We start from the raw sequence: 22316 nt of genomic DNA on the forward strand, positions 1-22316 counted from the left end.
GAGCTTTAGTAACCGAGAAATTGAGGTAAATGCATAACACGATTTGAGACCCCCCAGCGACATTCCGGTACTAACCCGATGACGAAAGGACTCCTCATAATTTGTGTTACTAATACTCAACTACTCGTATTAAAAATATCATTTCATTCGATTATAAGACGGAAAAAAATGCTATTTGTCTACGTCTATTCGATTCTAAGAAAAAATAACATTTTGACGTTGCCCTTCAGTAATATGGGTGTTCGAAAGGTTTCGTTTTCGCTCGAGTCTGCGCGCTCGACTCTGCGCCGCGCACGCTTTGGAGTTTCAGTAGTTTCGTTATCGCGTCGTGCTGTGAGGGTTCTGCTGGCTCGCGAAACTTTCATTTGGAACAAGCAGCGAGAATGCCACGTCCATGTGATGTCGTGGGAAGCCCTCGTTGCTTTCCCGCTCCGAAGAGCCGGTGTCGAGGCCGCCGTCGTAGTACGCAACGACGCCGGCAGTGCGAGCCCTCAGCAGCAGGTCGCGCTCGTCGGTGCTCAAATCGCTGAAGTTGAGCCCACCATCGCGAGCCAATCTGTCGGTGTCAGGGTCCATTGCGACGAGCGTCGAAGTTAGTGTCATAGAATGAAGTACCAGCTTATGGGCGTCTTGCGCTGGAGTTTGAGGTATAGTAGCGGCGCCTGGTGGCGGTGCGGGAAACGACATCTGGGTCGTGCCAGCTTGGGTCGTATGGAGCCCTGGCTGTGGCGAAGCACGTTTCTAGGCCGAGTTTTGCGTCGATTCGCACATTTTTATGCCCTGTTGCGAGTGCGAAAAGGCTCGTCGCTTCTCATAGACCACGCCGACCACGCTGCGAGCTCGCCGCAGCCTATAGTTTAACGAAAACGGACTCTCTGTGTGCCGTGGGACGTAATGTGGGACGTAATTCGTTTCTCCTTCCGCTAGCCACCATACTCTCGCTTTCGCTCTGCTGTCGGCTCTGTCTTGGCTCTGTTTCTGGCCACGCGTTCGCGTTTTGCGCAGAAAAGCCGTAACGCCGTCTGCGGACGCCGTTCTACTCACCGATGGCGCAACGTCACTATGAGACCATGATGTCAGTACTCCTCGATCGGAGGGCGGGCGATTTGAACTGCGCTAGAGGTACGCGGACGCTTCAGAACGCATTTTCTCTTAAAATAAGTCTCTCCTTGGCACGAAACAAGCGTTTCGACGTTTCTGTGATGGCATTTCAACAGTCCACGTTGACTTAATAGTAACCTTTAGTGTCCCTTTAAGTACCGCCAACCTGCCCTCCTCCTCCACGCCCTCTCCCACTCGCCCCCTTAGCTTCCGGTGGCAAGCGGAACTTACGTAGCTGCAGCTCCCTGTTCGGAGTGGAAGTAACGCTTTGTTCTTTAGCGTTGTTTACTTTTGCGTCGCTGAAAGGCTTTAATTGCACGAGCTGCGGTTGAAACTGTGAATGCGATTCCATCCAAGAACCACCGCCTACTGTAACCAGCGATCTGCTCGTGTTCACTGCTTCGCGTCAACCTGCGACGGTTTGTGGCACGAGCGACAACATACAGAGGAATGTAGTGCCTAGGCGCTTGGAGACCACTGCCATTTTTCGTGCATTTGGAAAACAGCGACCGCGAACTACTACTTCAGCGGAATACACAGCTTGTCCCCTTTGCATTCTTCTTACGGTGACTGCCACAGCTCTGCTAAGCACGCGCGGGCGTCTCACCATCGTCCAACAGCAGTCAACGCAGAAATTCCCGCAGCGCAACTCCAGGAAGCGGAAACACCGGAACCGGAAATGCCGGAACCGGAAATACCGGAACTGGATTTGGTGTGAGGGAAAAAGGCGGCGCACAACAAAGGTTGTCGCTACTTAAGAAAGCGGCGGTGGCGCGTGGATGTAGGCGCTTTAATGCAGGGTAGCCTTACTTTGCTCTCTCCTAGTGCTAGTTGATATTGTAACAATGTTGAGGAACACAGGTTAACAAAACGATATTTATTAAGGGCGAACCTGTGCCCACAACTAGAAATCCCTGGCAGTTGCATTCTAAAACTGGCCTCGAGTCTTCTTTCTTCTCGCGTGATACCTCGTGCGCGTGGCGCATGCGAGCCGGGTCCAACCGGCTACCCGTGCCACGAAGATCACTGCCTGTTGTTGCTGAACAACGCCACGGTGCGGCGTGCACAGTGTCCAATACGTAGGGCACACAAGTTGTTGCAGCATTATCCCCCTCCTTACCTCATTGGCCTGATGCGTGAACAGGAAGTAGGGGTTCCTGTGGGCTCTCACTTTTTTTTGTGCTTTTTTTTTCATGACCTCTCGTGGTAGGGCTTCATGCGGACAACATGTGCAGCTTCCGTGGAGTTGTGCTGTCTTGAGCTCTCATGTACTTCGTAAGTGATGTTGCTTCTACAGCGAAGTATTTTGCAAGGGCCGAAGTATTGGCAGAGAAACTTTTCAGTCAGTCCACGGCGTCGCACCGGGGTCTATACCCACACCTTGTCACCGGGCTGATAATGAGCTTCACTACATCGCTGGTTGTACCAGCTGGAGTCGATGCATTGTTGGTGGCGTATTCGGTACCTTGTCATCTGTCGTGCCTTTTCGGCTCTTTGCAAGAAATCATCTAGGTAAGATGAGTTATTGTTAACGGCAACACAGCATCCGAAGTTGTGGTTACTGCTTGGCCGAATATAAGTTCAAACGGGGACTCGTGTTGTTTCTTAAACGGCCATATTATATGTGAAGGTGATGTGTGGAAAAATTTTGTCCCACAGCCTATGCTGAACATCGACTTACATTGAAAGCACGTCAGCCAGTGTTCTGTTGAGGTGTTCAGTTAAGGGGAGACGTGGGTTCCAAAACCAACTTTGTTAATTTTAGTCTGAACTGGATGATAGTTAATAGCATTCAGTATTTTTCTGCTGATTGCAAATATCTAATTAGATTTTGTACATCTGCATTAGAACAAATGATGCAAAGTTTTTAAAGGGACCCTGAAATGATTTTTACGATTTCCTACAAACGTACTGAGTCGTTAGACTAGGTCCTTCTGATCATTAATTGACACATCTAAGTGCTCCACGTAAAGTGCGTAATTTATTAGAAGGTTTTAAAAATTCACATCACTGCCGATCGCAGCACACTGCTCGTCGGAATTTTAAGCCGCCCCTACCCATATGGCAGAAATCACCCATATGACGTCAGTGGGGTGAGCTATCCGATTGGCTGACCAGAGCACGTGATCGATAATTTTTCCAACTTTATGGTAAACAAATGATCTTCATAATAGTTGTAATGTTCATTTGTTTTTATAAAAAGAAAGTAACATAAAGAGAATGCACAAGAACAATTTTTCAGTACAATTAAGCACTTCCGGCACACAGCTAGTGTCTGCTTGTGTTACAACGTACTCCATTTTGACTAGAGCTCCGCGGTCAGAGTCTGTCTCAGTCCTTTCGCGAGCACTATGATTCGACTTTGTTGCCTTGTGGACTGCAAAGGTAGCGACTGGCAATATGTCAAGCTGCGACATTGTGTCCCTCTGCAAGCCAGTAGACAAGTGGACTGGCTGCAGCGCATTGGACCGCCGCTATCCGATGGGCGCCAGGATTTGCGCGATTGCAGTCGTCACTAATGCAATAGCGTTTCGCGAGTCCGGTATTAGGGTAACCGCAAGCACAAGGGCACAGGGCCTGGCCGTGTCCCCTTGCCTGTCATTTCAGGGGATGAACAGAAGCGCAAATGTAAATGGTCTGCACGGTGCAGCCACCTGGTGGCATAGAGCTGAACCACACAGTAGCAGTAACAAAATATATTCTTCTTTGCTGCTGGTGTAAATTTTTCGCAGGAGTGTGATTGTTAACACATTTTTGTAAATGTTTAAAACGTTTTACACTTGGTTAGAGTGATATTAGCTCCTTCTTTGGCTGGTTAAGGGGGGACACGGCTTTCGCATCGCGAAAAATTGCCAAAAAATCGATTTTTAGAAAATCACATTTTCAGTTTCTATAACCCTTTTTCTATCTGTTATCCAATTATCATCACTGTAAACCACTTAGAAGTGCTCTAAAAAAATTCGTTTTATCAGCCAAGGTGGCGAAAAATGTCACGGAAATAAAGAAAGAACAGTGTTTTTCAAGCCGCAGTATCTCCTGAATGGCGCTACCGAGCGCCACCATCTTGGTCTCGTTGGAAAGCGCATTTCTCCCTCTTCAAATTTGCGGTTCAGCAATCTTCTCCATACAGAAATATAAGCTCACAAAAAGCAAATGATTGAAGGTCGTGCCGGAGCCTGAGATTGGCCGCGCCCGCCACGTGACTCCAGCGCGGTTCGCCATTGGCCCGGCACTCGCATCGCTGCTCGGCTCTTTGCACCTCGCGAGTCTGGACATCTTCACTCGCCGTAGTCTCGACGTGTCAAAACGGGCGCTACGCAGACATCGCAGTACCGTGGCCAATCCCTACGCTTGTGCACGTTTCAGACTCGCGGCTAAGCATTCCGAGCATCGGCGACGCAGACTTCGCAACCAAAATTCACGCACGGAATCCTCGGACATGCGGCTAGGCCTTGTAAGCACTTGGTGTTTCGGAATTCGTCACATAGCACATCGCACACGCATTCCTCGGGCACGCGGCTAAACATTTCGCTCATAGGGAGTCTCCGACTTGGAGACCATGCACATCGCGCGCGGACTTCTCGTACCCTCACCTAAGCATTTCGTGCATCGGCGCCGACTGCATGAATAAGCGCATTGAGTGTCGACTCCTCAAACCCGCGGCTAGGAATTTCACATGTCGGCACGTCGGACTGCCTGAATAAGCGCTTCGAGTGTCGACTCCTCGAGCCCACAACTAGGTATTTCGTGCGTCGGCACCTCGGACTGCGCGGCTAGGTACTTCACGCGTTGGCACCTTGAACTGCGTGACTAAGCACATTCGGGCGCTCGCACCGAAGGAGCGGCACACATCACTTTTCAGCATTGAGGCTGCAGTGGCGGAAGCAGTAATGAAATTCAATGCTGGCTGCAGAAGAACCTCGGCAAGCATTTTGCAAGAACTCTCGATGAACTCTGGCCAAAAGTGTATGCAGCGCATGGAGGAAAAAGACCGGCGCCGATCAGTTGCATCTGAACACAAGCGTGCATTGGCAGAAAATGTGCAGTACTTATTCAAAAAGCGCCACAGAGGTACTAATGCCCAAACTGACTATGCCCCAGGAGCCTACTAATGTTTTGGGAATGTGTATGTGCACACATTTGTGACTCTTCACAATTAAATGTGACATTTGTTTGTTTTTTTGATTTTCTTAAAATACTAATTTTGCACGCCCAGCAAGACATTTACTGTGACATATCCGTAACTATCATAGATATAATATTAATTTTTTTTGTAGTATGAAGCTAGATGTTTGGAGCACCCAACATAGGAAGCAGTTTTTCAAGTTCCTTTGTTTAAAGTTTTTTAAATTTGTCTTTTGTGTGACTAATGCATGGCTATGTTCAAAACAATGGAGTTCAGTGCACTATAAAGTAAGAAATATTGACCCAATCATAAAAGTTCTTCCTATGTTGGGAAGCTTGTGCTTTCTGCTGTTGGTCCATGTGTCATTTGTCTATTTTTGTGCAGCGGTTATTTGTCTATTGTAGTAAGAACAAAAGACATTGTAAAAGACATTGTTTTCTTAGTTATGTAACAAAATAATGAACCTACAGAAAAAATAACTGCGTTTTTAGAATCAGGATAAGCAACTATATAAGCATGCCAATTTTTATCAAGTTTGGTTCATAAATAAGTAATGATAACTTCTAATCACCACGTCCCCCCTTAAGCTCTGCGCCAACGGGTGGCTGGACCGTGGAGACCGATCAGGCAGCTCACGTACATCTATGCTAAAGTTCCTTCATCAGCTTGAGTTTATGCCTCCACCGTTCCGTCGAAACGTTCTGCTAGTGTGTGATTACCGAAATACCAGACACGTTTGGTGCTACGACAGAATGCTTGCAACGCACGCTGCTTTGATAGCTCTCGCTTGGGGTTGACGGCCAAGCCGCTAGCGGAGACGTTTCTCGCGGGCGGGCTCCAAAACAACCAGAAGTGGACGATGTGACGTCGCACCGTGACGCAAAACCAGTGAAGGCGTAGCTTAGCGCCGATCGCTCGGTGAACGAGTTGAAGAAAAGCATGGCTAGGGAGGAGGGTAACTTGTAATCGCTTGTAGCTCCATTAATATGTAACGCTTCACTTAAATTATGGTGCGAATGTTCTACTTAAGCTGTACCCTACGCGTCTACAAAATTTGTCCGAACCGTTTCAAGGGCCCTTTAATACAGAAATTCAGTCAATTTCCTACGGGACTTTTCAAAAACTTAAGGGGGGACGCGGGTCTTGAAACAGCAAGAAATCGCAAGGTCGATTTTCGGAAAAGTGCATTTTCGCTATGTTTCTACATTCAAGAATCCCTCCGTGAAATCTAGAAGCGAAATTTAATTGGAAAATCATAAAAAATCGCGCTTAAAGGGGCCAGGGTGAACGTGAAATCAGCAAAATTTGGTCAAAAATGTTCAAACTTCGCCGTCGCCATTTGCGAATGCGGCGGCCGATGGCCGCCTCCTTTGCGCTTGTTTTGAAGATCTTTTTTTTTTTTGTGCACATATTGCGCCAGTTCAAAATGGCGTCGGTGAAGGGAAACGGACGCTATCGCGTCATTTTTGAAGGATGCGTCCGTGCCGCCAATTGGCCAAAGCGCGCCTCGCTCCTATTGGTCTGGCGCTCTTTGATGCGCGCTCGACCGCTCTCGTGTTTCGCTACGCTTGTTTATCTCTGGTTTCATCGCGCCACTGTCTACGTTTCGCGACGTTTGATAAGGTGCTCATTTCGCTGCGCGGATGGCTGGAAAATATCGTCGTCTCAAGGCTAATACACGTCAAGTGGCTGTGGATTGCGCGACGGAAGGCGGCTAGGCCTGTCATACTCGCGGAGTTGCTGGTCTGCCTGGACATTCTACCGGATCGAGTTCTGAGCTGCAAACCGGCACGTCTAGCATCAACACTTTGTCGCCCATGCCACGCGTGTTGGCACAGATCATGCAGGCACCGTTTCCTTCACGACTGAAGAAAGTAGCGAGCGTGCAGTGATCGCCGGAAAACGTGCCTGGCTTCGCAGTCTGCAATGGAATGAAGTTCAAGCTGCTGGGTGTCGACACGAGAGAGGACGTCAACGACAGCGGAACTGAATTTGCAATCGTGGATTTATCCGTTGTACAAGAGTTCCTTGGACTCATGCTCTGTCCCGGGTGTGACTAGAAAGTGATGCTTTCAAGGACCCCGCCAAGGAGTACGGGCTCTCAGCAATGTTCTGACAATGTTCTGTCGTCACAATGCTGCGAGAGCAAAGGGAGAGCCTGAACCTAATAATAATAATATTTGGGGTTTTCCGTGCCCAAACCACTTTCTGATTATGATGCACGCCGTAGTGGAGGACTCCGGAAATTTTGACCACCTGGGGTTCTTTAACGTGCACCTAAATCTAAGCACACGGGTGTTTTCGCATTTCGCCCCCATCGAAATGCGGCCGCCGTGGCCGGGATTCGATCCCGCGACCTCGTGCTCAGCAGCCCAACACCATAGCCACTGAGCAACCACGGCGGGTATAGAGCCTGAACCTAGGCACCACTACAACTTGCCAGAACATGTGGCAGAAGCAATGCTGCCTGTATATACGCGGCTAACTGAAAAAACCCTGCTTCAGAGATAACAGCGAGGTAAGACACAGAATTCGAATGAGAGCCTTCACTCGGTGATTTGGAGTCTCAAAGGAACAGCATGCATCTCTCTTTGCCGTGCAAGCTGCTGTTGGGGAAGCTGTCCTACACTTCAACACTGGGAACCTGCTTGCATCCACTGCAATTCTACAGCAGCTTCACATCAATATTCCTGGCACTGCATCTCAGCGAGCAAAGTAGAAAGACGGCCATCGAATTGCTAACTCCAGCAAGAAGCCTCTATGAGCGCAAGGAAGCTGGCCAAAAAGCGGCATAAAGGTAGGATGCATCCAGTTTATGCCCCTGGTGAATTTCCTTGAGATTTTATTGGTATGTTCTGAATAAAGATGTTGCAGAATGTTTTTCCTTGATTTCTCAAAACAACAATTCTGACAGACTTCCAATTTGGAGGTAAAATAGCTTCTGTCCTATTTCAGCTATCGGCATATTTTTTTTTTTTGCCAGAAAGAGAAATGTATGCAGTAAGCAATATGCACCTTTTCAAAGCAGTACTCTTCTCAAAAAGTTTTTGAAATGGGTCACCTGCTTGACAAGTCAAGATGGCATTTTTCTCACAACCTTGATGAGCTCTAACTCTTGCTCAGATTAGCCTAGAACATTGATTAATACCTTATGACACTCCTTGAACATTCTAGATAGCCTTTATACTCAATTACTGTGTTAGGGTTTTCCATTTAGATGCTAATTTTCCTCCGAACAAAGGACCCAGCTTATACAATGCTTTTAGAGTACATCAGAAACTACTTATCCTATGGCAAAATTAATTATATTTTTAGAATCTGCCTATTGAAATACACCAAGTGTGAAAATTTTGTTCAGATCTGTCCACAAATAAAAAAGTAGTGTTTCAAGTGTAGCCTCCCCCCTTTGTCAAAATCAAAAACAAAGTATACAGCCAGAACGCCAGAGAGTAGCTCTAGCCGGTGATGCTATTTTTATTGTTCTCAGTGCACTTATAATGCAAAAAAAAAAACTGATGTAAACATAATTGCAATATTTTTGCTAATTTTCATTTGTATTTAGTGTCAATTAAAATTTAGCCGACAACTTTAGAAATAAAATGGCATCACCAGCTAGACCCATTCGACACAAATGTATTAATACCAAACATTTTGCTGGTACTTGGAAAGAACATATGAAGACCCCCGTAAGGCAGTGTGGTTTCCAAAAAAATTACGCCGAGAAAAACAAATTTGAACTTTCGTTTCACTGTAACTTTGAATGTCCTAACAATATGGCAATATAGATTGCGTCACTATGTAGCCCTGTCTTTCAGCAACAAGCTCATGACATATATATGGCCATTGTGCAAAAATAACACTGAGATATTGGTTGCGACATCATGCATGCTCATTGAAAGCAATGCCAAAAAGCTAGCACCATGAGCGTCACAATTCTATTTTAGTTCTTTGTTGAGCAGAAGGCACACCAATGGCATCCCTATGCAAATAAAATTGCACAGAGTTCATGGCCACAACAAAATATGTCCTTTCCACAAAGTTTATGGCTACAACAAAAAATCTGGATCAAATCCCAGTGGTGGTCGTCACATTTCAGTGGAGCCGAAATCCAAAAAAGTTCATGTGCTTGTGTTGTTGTGCTTTCCAAATGGTCAAAATTTATCCAGAATCGTATCATGGTTTTGGAACATCAGATCCCAGAATTCAAATTAGAAAATCTTATATCTCTTGCATGCTCACACAATTGTGCATTCAGCACAGTTCACACTTAGACCTATAGAAGCCCAGGACTGCAGGCAGAGTTTGTTGCTGGCTTGTGCCTCTTTGCAAGCTTGTTTGTCAAAGCATTTCTGTTTCTGTGATCCTTGTTGGACATGTGAAGCCTCCGGCGATCCTTTCGTGCATGCCACATGTGGAGCACTCCAGCACAAGCTTGGCACAGAGCCCGTACTCCTTGGCGGGGTCCTTCGAAAGCATCAGCGTTTTCTTGCCGCACACGAGACACGGCATAAGTCCAAAAAAGTCTTGTACCACGGATGAAACCGCGATCGCAAATTCCATTCAACTGTCATTGACGTCCTCTTTCGTGTCAACACCCCCCAGCTCAAACTTTCGCTCCGTAGTGGACTCCAACGCCAGGCGCGTTTTCGCCTTATCGGCGATCGCTGAGCGTTTGCTACTTTCTTCGGTCGTGAAGAAAATGGTATCTACACGGTCGGGCCAACGCGCGAGGCGTGGGTGGATAAAGTGTGGGTGCTAGATGTACCGAGTTGCAGCTTGGAACTCGATCTGGCAGAATCTTCAGGCAGACCAGCAACCGGCAACTCCGGGTGCATGACAGGCCTATCCTTATTATGTCACGCATTCCACAGCCACCTTCGTGCCTTGCCAAACACTTGACGCATAGTAGTCTTCAGACGACGATTTCCTCCAGCCATTCGGGCGGCGAAAAAGACACCTTATCGAATGTTGTCGAGAAGCGAACTGCTGAACAAACGTTCACAGCGGCGCAATAAAACCACAGAGAGAAACACGCAGCGCACAGGCGCACACGAGAGCGACCAGCCTTGTCGGGCACATGAGAATCGACACCCAAATGGTGCCACACCAATAGGAGCGAAGCGCGCGGGGGGCGTACGTGCTTTGGCCAATCAGCTACACGGGCGCATCCTTCAGAAATGACGCGATAGTGTCGGTTCCTCCTCACCTAAGCCATTTTGAACCGGCACAAAATACGCACAATGAAAGCAGCTTCCAAACAAGCTCAAAATGGCGCCCACCAGCCACTGCGTTCGCAAATGACGACGGTGCGAAGTTCGAACATTTTAAGCAATTTTTTGCTAATTCCGCGGCCACCCTGGCCTGTATAAGTGTTTTTGAAAAATTATTTTCTGATTAAATTTAGGTTCTAGATTTCGCGGAGGGATTCTTGTATGTATAAACGTAGCGAAAATGCACTTTTTCAAGACCCGCGTCTCCCCTTAAACCGTTTGTCTCAGGGTGGTAAGCCGTAGTTCTCCTGTGATCAGTATGGGTCATTTGCAACGAGCATTTCATTAGGTCCACATTAAAGGCTGTTCCATGATCAGTAATAACAACTGTGGGAGAACCATGCCTGAGCACGATATTGTTGACAAAGAATTTTACAACTTCTACAGCCGTTTCACTGTACAGGGAATCAGTTTCTGCATAATGGGTCAGATAGTCAAAGATGATGTTGGGAAGGTTCCAAGGAGGTCCATACCGACTTGTTGGAATGCAGCTTTTGGTGGCTCTATTGGCTGGAGGAGGCCTGCCGGTTTTACGGATGGAGCCTTGTGCCTTTGACGCTTCTGACACGTCAAGCAGTTTAAGAATTTTTGGGACTGTTGTACCCTGTAGTGCTCTTTTGGGCAAACATTAAAGCTAGAGGCAGCTCCCTGGCATGTTTCGTTACAGTGCCAGGTTTTCCACAAGCAAAACACATGTAACATTCTGTAACTTGAAAACTAGTTAAGGTATCCTAATGAAACTGCATATTTCTTTATTTCAGACACTTTTAAGTGTGGCTGCCTAATTTCGTGGCTCTAGATCAAAGAACAAAAAAGTTAGCTCTGAGCCCCACCTCCCACCTTAAGGGAAAAACCCCTTAATCCAGCGTGACGGTACGGGCAGAACCTATACAGGTGACCCGCTTCTCCACAATGAAAACAGGGGCCTGCGCTTGTGGTCACGCCAGGCATAACTTTTCCGGGGCCTTTGTTCCACAAAACGAGGTGCACTATGTGCTGGAGGCAGATAGGCAGCTGGTGGTTCCAGCAGACAAGGTGCACTGTCTACAGTCAGCGGCTAGGGAACAGTCGTCAAGGAACGGTCGTCGCAACTGCTTCACTATTGTGTACTGCAGGTTGCTTGAGTACGTCGGCGTTTCTTGGGGTGCGCCGCTCTGGATCCTGTATGACCTGCCCCAGTTCGTCCCGGACAACGTCGATGATAGATAGTGCTGTTGGAGTCTGAGGTGTCTGCAACTTAAGCTCTTCCCTGATCACTGATGAGCTCCTGCAGGGCTTCAAGATAGTTCGGCATGCCTGTCAAGAAGACATGGGCAAGTGCACAGCTTGCCTCGCAGTTGTATTGCCGAGCCCGCTGTTCCAGCTTCTTTTCGATGGTCATTGCTTCGTATCTGAACTGAACTCGGCGACCGTGTGCGGTGGGTTGCGGACGAGAACTACGAAGAGTTCTTGCTTTACTTTGCTTTACGCATCAGATGGTGCAGCTTCTTATCTTCACTCATGTTTGGATCAGCACGCTTGAACAGGCGGGACATGTCCTCGATGTACATCGCCGCGTTCTCGTTTGAGCTGGTTCCTAGCTTGAATCGCAATTTCCGCCTTTTCCTTACGATCCGTGCTGGCGTATGTTGCTAGCAGTTGTCGTCGAAATTCCTCCCAATAGGACAAAGAGGGTTCGTGGTTTTCATACCACGCTTTTGCGAGTCCTCCAAAGCGAAATATACGTTATGGAGCTTCTGTCTCTCATTCCATTCATTAAAGCTCGCCACTCTCTCGAACAGTTCCAACCAGTTTTCCACGTTTTCGAACTAATCGCCGTGGAATGTTGGCGGCTTGCGAGGTTGGCTTACGACCAGCTGTGCCGGTGTTAGCTGGCTAGTCATTGTGGCGGTGTCCATTGTCAGAGTTTCCCTTGGCGTGAAGACGAGAGGGCCGAATTCGGGCTAGTCATCTCGAAGACTGCAGCTGGGCCGCTGGTGCACAGGTGTCACTTCCATGGGATGAACTTGCTGGTGGTTTGGGCTTCGTTGACTTTCGTTCGTGGGGCTTCGACTCATACACCGCACCTCCACTAGAAATGTAATGATGTTGAGGAATACAGGTTAACAAAACAACGGTATTTATTAAGGGCAAACCTGTGCCCACAACTAAAATTCATTGCGGGCGTGAAGAAATCCCTGGCAGTCGCGTTCTAAAACTGACCTCGAACCATCGTCTTCTTTCTTCTTGCGTGATACCTCATGCGCGTGGCGCGTGTGAGTTGATAAAAGGGGTTGTTTTTGCACAGGATTCAGCTCACAGTGATGTTATAAATTGATTTTGCAGGCAGAATAATATTCCGCGAGATGGGAAACTTGGTGAATTAAAGGAGTAGTAGCTGTAGGCATTGAAAATGTCATTTTAAAAAAGTCGATCTTTCCTCGATTTTTTTTGCCTCAGAGCCGTGTCTCCCAAGGGGGGAAGAGGGGTTTAAAAAAAAATTTTTTTGAATAAATTTAAAAAAATTATCACCCTCAGTTTTTCAAGTTGATTTCAAAAGTATAATTACTTTTTAAGTTGACTGAGTGGCTCCAGATATAATTAAAATTAATCATCTATTGTTTATCTGAACAGTTGTAAGAAGTGTATCAGCCAGAATGTTTATAAACTACAAAGTGTAACCAACACAACTGTAGGACAACTTTTTTATATTGCAGGTATTACCAATTTTACAGCAATTTGAAGTTGGATCTCCATACATGGCAGCGATGTGGTCCAATTAGTAGCCGGATTTTAAAATTTACAAAAGCAAAATTGTAGCTAAACATGTAGTGAAACATGTGGCTACATGGCGTCGTTAAAAATATGGTTCTACGAGCCCTGAAGACCGAGGTAGTGCTTCGGCAAGTTTAAAAAACGCCAAAAATGAGATTATGAGAGAACTTGAAAAACAAAGTGAGCTTATTTTTATAAAAAAACACCACAAAATTTTTGAATATATAGAAGTGCTATTGCATTAGTAGCCTCCAGGAAGGTAGTCTGTTAGGCTAGTGTCACTACGGTGATGCCCTCTGAGCAACCGCTGCAAGTTTTCAGCATATGCATGCTCAGCAGATGTAGCCAGCATCTTGTTTGTCCATGAATACTTTGTTAAGCGCAAAAAGACAGACACAAGAAAGACGACAGGACAAGGCGCTTGTCCTGTCGTCTTTCTTGTGTCTGTCTTTTTGCGCTTAACAAAGTATTCATGGATTCACACCAACTAGCCTGCCAACGCATTGTGCTGAACTATCTTGTTTGTCCCGGCAACAGTGTCAACGCGATCTAGTAGTTCCGATTTTCGGTCAGTAGCAGGAGTCGGCGCTAATGCTTAAAGCTTTCCTTAAAATTCACTGCGAACTTCACTGTATACGCCACAAAAGTTCAGGCTACAGAATAGTAGCGTCGTGCTGAAACGTTGATGAAATGCGGCCGTTGTCAGGAGCCCTTCGGGGGACTAGTCCTGATACGCCATCGGGATCTCTGGCATCGCTCGACTGTGGGAGCGGGCAGGCTGAATACAGTCCGACATAGCGTGGTAGAAAAGTAGTTGGAAATTTCAAAAATGCCGTTTTCAACATATTGATTTTTTTCGCGATGTTTTGGTCCCTAAAACCCGTGTTCCCCCTTAAGAGGCCCACCGCATAGTCACTGGCCATGATTGCATCCGTAGCAATGTCGGTTTCGACTGCAGCTTTTGCGACAAACGGTAGTTAAGTTTTATCTCTGTGCATGCGTTGCCCATGTGCCTTCCGAACTGCGTGGTCGCCGTCCGTCATCGCGTCTAGCGATAACGGTTTCGACTGCAGCTCTTGCTGCAAATGGCAGTTTCGTTTGGTTAATTGAAACGGCCAATCAGTCAAGAATGAAGACCAGTGGTTGCAATGGATGGGTGATCTATTGGCGACTGGCTCACTGGTAAAAAAAATAATTGCGATGTATGCATGGTTAAAGAGCTTGCCTCTGATGAAGATGCGCGCCCCTGTTATGCTGTGTACGAAGTCGCGAGGACTTCGTGGCTGTGAGTGCTAATAAGTAATGAAATGACGAGAATTGCAGCTTCCGCCCTACTTTTGGTCATTATATAAACAGGATTTGCTGATTAATTCAGTCCAGTGAATAAAGAAATGTTGACGTAGGAAGCATTTGTTTGCTTTCTGGATACCCTTATAATTCGATTAATTAGGATATCTTTTTTTTTGGTCCCGTCAAATACAAATTAACGACATTTTACTGTAGTGCCCAGAAAAAGAAGTGGGTGCGAGTGCAACATGTCGCAATGAAAGTTTTGCACCAACCGTACAGCTACTGTGCATCAAGAACATCTTTGTAAGTGCCCTTGTTTTGTGCCTTTGAAGGCCAAAAGATTACTGGAACCCTAAAACCTTACATTACACTGCTTCGGTGCACCTCACTGGATTTTATTGCTGTCAAGGTGCAAACGGGTGCTTTGTGAAAATGAACCCTCGTGGAAACTCTGCTGTTCCAGGGTGCATAAATTGCATATCATGCAGAAACGTGCCGGCCGTCCGTTTAAAATTCCACTCACTTGTTGGCGACAAAGGTTGATCAGAAGAACACTGCCTTATTTGGCTGTGGCGGTCTGCTTCCAGAACTTCAAATTTAATCCTGTTGACATTCTCTGAAACACCCTAGTGTAAATGAAAGTGCCCACATCAAACTTGGTGCAGGCACTGTGGGGGTGTTTGTAGTAACCAAATTGTAACGAAAAATTATTAGGGGTGTGCGATATCCAACTAATTAGTGTGAATTGAAGAGTCCGTAGTTCCTAATTGTCACTTCCGTGACCGCGCCAATTCCCATCGATAGCATGTTATCGATGGTGACAAATGCAAATTTTACACTCTCCGAGTTCTTCTGTGCAGCTAACGCCATATAACAGGTTAAAGAAAAACTAATTTATTAGTTTTTTTTATCTTTTCCACTGCGTGGGGATATTTAAAGTGCTGTAGTAGTCGGAGTGACGAGCGTTCATAGTTTTGAAGATGGTGCGGACGTTGGCGCGCCGCTGCTCTATGGAAAGGATGAATTTCGGTCGATTCCGATGCGTGTGGGCTTGAATTTCCAGATGGTGGTAGCAGTACAGACTTGGAAGAAGTCCTCGATTTGTCACTTTTTAGTATGAACGGTGAAAGTGTAAAAAGCCGCCCCAGAATGTCAACGAGCATCCGCCGGTGATATTTGCTTTCTTGTCGCACCATTTCATCACTGCTGCTCCTTGGTCAAATATATCCGACATGCTATAAAGGTCGCAGTTCTTATCTGCAGGGTGTCAACATCGTTCGGGGCAGAATGGAACTAATGACTGGCAGCTGCGCAGAGTAGTTTTGTGCATAAAGACAGCCGGGAGCGCACCTTGGACTCGCACTCTGGAGTGCCGCTCGGCGGTTCACTAGGGCTAATGTCCAACTTGTATGAAGAAATTTTGCACATACAGAGCTTATATTTTCAGGATTATTTCATAGGGCCCTTATATTCAAAAAGTATATTTTGAATTATCTTTATTTTGTGCAAAACAGCATTGATGCTTTTATCAATCTTTTCCATTTTTGTTAAAATGTTCTTGTTTTCATAGTTTTTTCATACTATTCTTAATAAAATATATTGTTTGAAGTTAAAACCCTTGGAAAGTAATTCCTTCCTTCCCAATTTGATATTTACAGTCCAGCCCACATATAACGAACTTGATCGTCACGTGGCATTTGTTCGTTGTATCCAAAGTTCGTACTAAGCGGACCACCTATAATACGGGAAAAAAAAGCAAGCGAGACGAAAGTTCACTTTATTTTTGAAAAAAGTCCGTGATGCATGTCTGCTTCTTCAAAGCTGATCGCATTACTGCCGTTTCTAATTTTTCCAGCGCGGTAATATGTTCATCGCCAAGGCCTCTGCTGCACACGAGTTCCTTAAGCGACGTGATGTAACCGATCGCGGTTGAAGCGTTCACAGCAACCGGCGGTAGAGCAGTATCCTCGTCATCGTCCTCGTCGGTCTCTGGGCAGTCAGGAAGGGCTCGCACTTCACGCACAATAGCTTCGTCAATGCATGGCTCCGCAATGTCGGCGTCGTCATCAGCAGAAACGAAATCGTCCCAGGCAACGTCAGGTCCGGCCAGCTGCGTGTCAACGACGCGCTGCCACAAGTCCTCGTGCGACCGACCTTCCGGTGGGTGATCTATGGCGTCCTCGGTGCCTGGTCCCACAAAACCCGCCTTGCGGAAGCAATTTTCTATGCACTCCGCGGTGAGTTCCATCCACGCCGCTTTCAACATGTCCACGGCGGCAAGCAAGCTGATGCGAACTGGCATGGCAGCATCAATCGCGATCAACAAGCGTTGGATGACGCGCCGCCAGTAGCACACCTTGAACGCATGAATGATGCCCATATCCAGCGGCTGAATTTTGCAGGTTGCATTGGGAAGCAAGAAGAGCACTGTCACCGCACTCAAGGAAGGCTGCACATGGTGCGCTGCACAGTTATCCAGCACGAGCAGGACCTTCCTGTTTTTTCGTGCCATGTCGTGGTCGAACTCAACAAGCCACTCGGCAAATAAGTCACGACTCATCCAGGCTTTTGTATTGCTCCTGTAGCGTACGGGCACGTAGCTTCCAAAGCATCGCGGCTTACGTGACTTGCCAATGACAAAAGGCAGCCGCCGGTCACCGCCGTCCATATTGACACACAGAAGAACGGTTATGCGCAACTTGCTGTTCTTCCCTCCTGCGCACTTGTCGCCTTTCAAGGCATGCGTTTTAGATGGCAACATCTGATAAAACAATGCAGTCTCGTCGGCATTGTAAACGTCCCGTGGAGCATAGCTCGTGATTGTTGGGAGGTTGTCGGAAAGCCACGCAGCGACGTCCTCGTTGTTCACAGACGTGGCCTCGCCGACGACCGCCTTGAAAACAATTCCGTGGCGAGCCTTAAACCGGTGGAGCCATCCATTGCCTGGGCTGAAATCGAGAAAGTCCAAAAGGAAGGCGAAGTCTTTAGCCTTGGAGAGCATCAGCGGTCCACTGATCGGAACGTTACGATACCGCGCGTCAGCGAACCACTTCAGCAGTGCGTCCTCAACGTCCGCGTAAGTCGCCTTCCGAAGGCGCTTTCTAGTCGTTGGGTCGGCATTCAGGGTAGCACCAAGAATCTTTTCCTTGCCCTTAGCAATGGTTGAAATGGTCGATTTCGACAGTCCGTACTTCTCGACCAGTTCGCAGTTTTTTGCACCTTGAGCAAGTTCATTAACAATGGCCATCTTCGTTGCGATGTCGACAGCTTTCCTTTTAGCACCTGAAGAGGTCGGCATACAGTCCTCCATCGCACCAGGCGTAAGTCAAGCCCTTGGGCTCGCGCGCTGAGGCAGCCTTCAACTCCCCGATCTGGGAAAGGCACGGATGCGGCAACGATGTCAATGCAGTGCCATCGCACAGAAAGGATCGACGGCGCAATTCCCTCAGCGCGGGGTGGCAACGGAGCAACAAATGGAGAACCGGTTTGAGCCGGTAGAGCAGACGCCTGACTTTTCGGATTGGCCGACGCAGATCACGTGGATGCATCACAGCGACGCGGGCGGCGCCACTTTCTCTTTCGTCACCGCGCGCGCGCGCACTTTTTCGTTTTCATTTTTCAACGCGCGCTTTTTCTTTTTTTACTTTATTTTACCCGCAAAGGAGCGCCGGGGGACGCTTTGTGCGCTCTGTGTTCGCATCGTGTCAGGGGAACAAAGTGCGTGAAATTCGCCTGCCGCGGGTTCGCAGTCCAGCGAAACCGCACCAGACACCGCCGGCTCGGTCAACTACAGTGGCCCGACAGCTTCGCGTTCGCTCTAACCGAGTGTTGAGGCCACAACAGTTCGTTCTATGTGAGACACTGTGCCATTGCCCCAATATATATTTTGACGGTAGCACCGCCCTCGTTCGTACTAAGCGAGCGTTCGTTATATCTGCGGCTGTTATAAGTAGGCTGGACTGTACATACATTTTAACATCAAGCATTTCCTGTGGTAGAAAAAAAAGTATTTCCTAGCCCAGCTGAAAACTACCAATTTTCCCACAGTCACGAAAGTGTTAAGAATTTACTGTTCAAAGTTGTTGAATTTTTTTTTCTACTCGAACATATGTTACAACAATACTTGATGAGTGTCCTTAAGAGCAATACTGACGCAAGTGGTGACTGGTATTCTGAATATTTCTGCTGTACGAGAGCCACGCTTGCCGTGCAGTGGCAGTTGCTAAACGAGTACACTGGGTTGTTAGCATTTTCTCTTTAATTCCTAGCCATTCAGGAAGGAGGCTTCACCTTTAGGTGGCTGATGAATTTGTTTCCTTGATTTATTCAAACCACTTTGTTATGTGGACGTTCTCACCATGTTTGCTTACCTTTAAAATTATGCGCAGTGCAGTATTGTTGTGCTTTGCTCCTACGACAAACACTGCACTCTACATGCATCTGGTGATGTGCTGTTCCCATGATTAATTACTTTCTTTGTAAAGGTGCACCAGATATGGTCACTCTTCATTTGTTACCCACTTTCCTCAGTGAAGAACAGGTGCTCAGTTCTGAATTCCATTGCATGTATTGTATGACGTAAATAAGCTTAGAATTTTCTCAATTTCAAGCAGATTTCACACAACCTTGAAAGTCCAGTTTGTTTGAAAATGAGGAAATATTGTATGTCCAGTTAAAAAAAACATTATTTAATGTTAAATGCTAGAGAAATGTTTTATCATTGTCACACTGCTTTGAGATCCCGATTCCATGATTTAAATTGCGCTCACCACCTTGCAAAGTGTTGTTCATAAGCTCACTCGACACATGTCCTGCCTCTTGGAGGAGTGAAGTGCAACTGACGATTTGGAGCAGCCAACCATCAGTTGCACTATACATACGTGTGTGTGTAGTTGGAGTCGGCAGTTATAATTTGGCACCACTTTGGTCTGAAAATAGGATTGATCAGTTTGGTTGTGCTTCTGTGCTTCTGAACTTTGTGTGTGTCAGAACTTTGTGTGCACCTTCCTTTTACGGCGACTGGTTTTCAAGTGTTCGTTGTGGCAACAGGTCGGTCTAGCCTGGGGATCAAGGCCGGCAGTTGTTTCACTTGAACATCTATATCACTGCGGCATTTCACCACGTGTCCATCAAACCGAGCTCTTTAGAATGTAATAAGAAGATGCGAAGCTTCTTTCCAGGCTATGACTGATCCTTATTGGAACACATGTTGCAGGCACGCATGCTGAAGGTCCTTCTTTTGCAGGTTCTCCAAAAGCCCGTTTCTATCCCCTCGGTATTTTGGACACTATGACAAAAAGTGCTTAATGTCTCGTCTCTCGTCATATTCCGTCCAGTTTGAAGAATCTGTATGTCCCGTCTGAAATAACCATGCTGGCATACATACAGGTCCTGCATTTATTCAATATAGAAGTGATGCTTCCTGAAATCCCTAGTTTATGCTGGGCATCTGTGATGGAACCCAAAGTGACCCGTAGTGGTTATGACTGTCAAGTTCTTAAATGTCATTGCATTCTACAGATATCAAAGAGTACAAGAGTAATTTTATGGTTCTAGCTATCCTGAAAAAAAAGTTATGAAGCTTCAAAATTCTCATTTGAATGACTGATAAGAAATACTTATTTCACCCTTTCTAAAACTTTAAAACTTGCCAAATTAACGTTTGTCACCCTTTTGCACTCACTTAACGTTAAACTTTTCAGCAAAACATTCATCATCATCATCATCAGCCTATTTTATCTCCACTGCAGGACGAAGGCCTCTTTCTGCAATCTCCCATTATCCTTGTCCAGCGCCAACCAATTTCAACTAGTACCCGCGAATTTCCTAATTTCTTCGCACCACCTAGTCTTCTGCCGTTGTCTACTGCGCTTCCCTTCTCTTGGTACCCATTCTGTAACCCTAATGGTCTGACAGTTATCTAACCTGTGCATTACATGACCGGCCCAGCGCCATTTTTTTCTCTTAATGTCAATTAGAATATCGGCTATAGCCATTTGCTCTCTGATCCAAACCGCTCTCTTTCTGTCTCCTAAAGTTATGCCTAGCATTCTTCGTTCCATTGCTCTGTGCGTGGTCCTTAACTTGTTCTCAAGCTTTTGTGTCACCAAGTCTGTACTCCATATGTCAGCACCAGTAAAATGCACTGATTGTACACCTTCCTTTTCGATGATAATGGTAAGCTTCCGGTCAGGAGCGGACAGTGTCTGCAGTATGTGATCTAACCCATTTTATTCTTCTATGAATTGCCTTCTCATGATCAGGGTTCCCTGTGATTAATTGACCTAGGTAAACGTACTCCTTCACAGACTCTAGAAGCTGACTGGCAAACCTGAACTCTTGTTCCTTTGCCTGGTTATTCATAATTATCTTTGTCTTGTATACTAATCTTCGACCCCGTTTGTACACTCTCTCTGTTAAGTTCCTCAATCATTTGTTTCAACTCGTCGGCAGTGTTGCTGAAGAGAACAATGTCATCGGAAAACCGAAGGTTGCTGAGATATTTGCTGTCAATCCTTACTCCTAAGCCTTCCCAGTGTAATAGCTTGAATACTTCTTCCAAGCACGCAGTGAATAGCATTGGAGAGATTGTGTCTCCCTGTCTGACCACTTTCTTTATAGGTATCTTCCTACTTGTGTAGAATTAACGTAGCTGTGGAATCTGTAGATATTTTCCAAGGTATTTACGTAAATGGTTTGTATTTCTTGGTTACGTAATGCCTCTATGACTGCTGGTTTCTCTACTGGATCAAATGCCTTTTCGTAATTCATGAAAGCCATATATTGTACTCCGTATACTCAGCTTATTGTACTCTGCGGATTTCTCGATAACCTTATTAATGACATGGATGTAATCCACTGTAGGGTATTCCTTCCTGAAGCCAGCCTGTTCCATTGGTTCACTAAAATCCAGTGTTGCCCTTACTCTATTTGAGATTATTTTGGTGAATATTTTATATGATACAGGGAGTAGGCTAATGGGCCTATAATTTTTCCAGTCTTTAACATCTCCTTTTTTTGTGGATTAGTATAATGCTTGCATTCTTCCAGATTTATATGACCCTTGTAGTCGATAGACACTTGGTATAAAGAGCCGCCAGTTTTCGAAGCATTATGCCTCCTCCATCTTTTATTAAATATACTGTTGTTCCATCTTCTTGTGCTGATTTTCCCAGTTTCATGTCTTGCAAGGCCCTTCTGACCTCATCGCTAGTTATAGGAAGAGTCTCTTCAACCTGTTCATTACTGCTTCGAATGGAGGTATTGTGGCTCCTCTGGGCACTGTACAGGTCAGTATAGAATTCTTCCGCTGTTTCTACTATACCTTCGAGATTGCTGACGATATTACTCTGCTTATCTTTCAGTGCATACATCTTAATTTGTTTTATGCCAAGTTTCCTTCTCACTGATTTCTGGCTGCATCCATTTCTTACGGCTTCTTCAGTCTGTCTCACGTTATAGTTTCGAATATCACTTCTTTTCACCTTGTTGATAAGTTTTGACAGTTCCGCGAGTTCTATCTTATCTCTTGAGTTGGACACTGTCATTCTTTGTCATTTCTTTATTAGGTCCTTTGTTACTTGGAAGAGCTTGCCTACTGGTTGCCTTGGTGTCTTGCCTCCCACTTCAATGGTTGCCTCTGAAGCCAGCCAGCAAAACAAAAATGATCAAAATTGAGTGTAAAAAAAAAAGCAGAGTAAAAGCTTGTCAGAAGATTGTAAGGTTATGAAAAAACGAAACTGAGAAAATAGCTAAAAATAAAAAAAACTGCGGGT

The 22316-nt window shown here is 46.1% G+C and overlaps 1 protein-coding gene across 5 annotated transcripts in view; it reads left to right on the plus strand.

Moving 5' to 3' along the window:
* LOC142584565 (guanine nucleotide-binding protein G(i) subunit alpha-like) overlaps positions 1-22316 on the plus strand; it is a 146360-nt gene that overhangs the window by 52380 nt on the left and 71664 nt on the right. The gene's annotated exons all lie outside the window — the stretch shown is intronic.

This window comes from Dermacentor variabilis, chromosome 6, assembly GCF_050947875.1.
Source record: "Dermacentor variabilis isolate Ectoservices chromosome 6, ASM5094787v1, whole genome shotgun sequence".
NCBI classification, from domain to species: domain Eukaryota; kingdom Metazoa; phylum Arthropoda; class Arachnida; order Ixodida; family Ixodidae; genus Dermacentor; species Dermacentor variabilis.